Source organism: Papio anubis, chromosome 7 (assembly GCF_008728515.1).
Source record: "Papio anubis isolate 15944 chromosome 7, Panubis1.0, whole genome shotgun sequence".
Taxonomy (NCBI): domain Eukaryota; kingdom Metazoa; phylum Chordata; class Mammalia; order Primates; family Cercopithecidae; genus Papio; species Papio anubis.
Genome location: NC_044982.1, coordinates 103,900,228 through 103,901,799, shown reverse-complemented (window position 1 = coordinate 103,901,799; position 1,572 = coordinate 103,900,228).

Sequence of the window (1,572 nt, the reverse complement as noted above, 5' to 3'; positions counted from 1 at the left end):
CAGTCATGGCTCACTGTAACCTTGAGCACCTAGACTCAAGAGATCCTCCCACCTCAGCCTCATGAGTAGCTGGGACTAAATGCCTGCACCACCATACCCAGTTAATTTTTCTAGCTTTTGTAGAGACAGAGTTTTGCTGTGTCGCCTAGGCTGGTCTTGAATTCCTGGCCTCAAGCAATCCTCCTGCTTTGGCCTCCCAAAGTGCTGGGATTACAGGCATGAGCCAACATGCCCACATTTTCTTTTCCAAGTTATATAAAGTATGCTGTATGTATCCTTCTGGAACTTGCTTTTTTCACTTAATATTATATTGCTAAGATTCATCCTTATTGTTGTTTATAGCTGGCATTCATTCTTTTTGAATGCTTGTGACATCATCAGAAGATAGAGATCCTGAGATCTCTTAAGAACTGCTGCTGGGAGTATACACTGGTATGACCACTACGGAAAACAGTTTGGCTCCATCTCATAAGGTTGAATATTCACACTCCTCCCAGCCCAGCAATTCTACTCTACATCCAAGAGAAATTCTTGCCTATATAAAACAGGGGATGTGGACAATGAATGTTCCTAACAGCTCTGTTCAAAATAGCAAAAACTTATTTCCCATCAACTGGAGAGTGAGTGACTAAATTGTGGTTTTTATTCCCTTTGATTTCCTGTAGTCTTATGATGCAAGTGGCTTTCCCACGGCTAGCTTGGGGAGGGAGATACTCTTGGCAATCGAGTCTGTGGTAGCAGTCCTGCTTAGCCCTAGGGCAACAGGTGCTGCCCAAAACAAGAGTAAATAGAATAAAGTGCCCCATTGAGGCAATGCCCTGGGTCCCTGGAGGTACAGGTTTTTACCTGTAGGAAATAGCCATCATACAAATCAGTCTTTTCAAATGCTTCTGTGACTGGGCTGAGTCCAAAGGACACTCTCTCCCAAAACATTACAAAGCTTATTGGGGCTACCATTTATCAAGCATTTATCATGTGCCTGATCATGTACTAGTGTACTAATTAAATGCATTATTTCATTTATTTATTTATTTATTTATTTATTTACTGACTCATTCATTTATTTGAGATAGGGTCTCTCTCTGTTGCCTGGGCTGGAATGCAGTGGTGCGATCATGGCTCACTGCAGCCTCAAACTCTTGGGCTGAAGTGGTCTCACCTCAGCCTCCCTAGTAGCTGGGACTACAGGCATAAACAATTAAGTCCAGCTAATTTTTTAAAATACATTTTTGGGCTGGGTGCGGTGGCTCATGCCTGTAATCCCAGCACTTTGGGAGGCTGAGGCGGGTGGATCATGAAGTCAGGATATCGAGATCATCCTGGCTAACATGGTGAAACCCTGTCTCTACTGAAAATGCAAAAAATTAGCCAGGTGTGGTGGCGGGTGCCTGTAGTCCCAGTTATTCCAGAGGCTGAGGCAGGAGAATGGCATGAACCCGAAAGGCAGAGATCATGCCACTGTACTCCATCCTGGGCAACAGAGTGAGACTCTATCTCAAAAAAAAACCAAAAAAAATTTTCCTAGAAATGAGGTCTGGCTTTGTTGCTCAGGCTAGTCTCAAACTCCTGGCC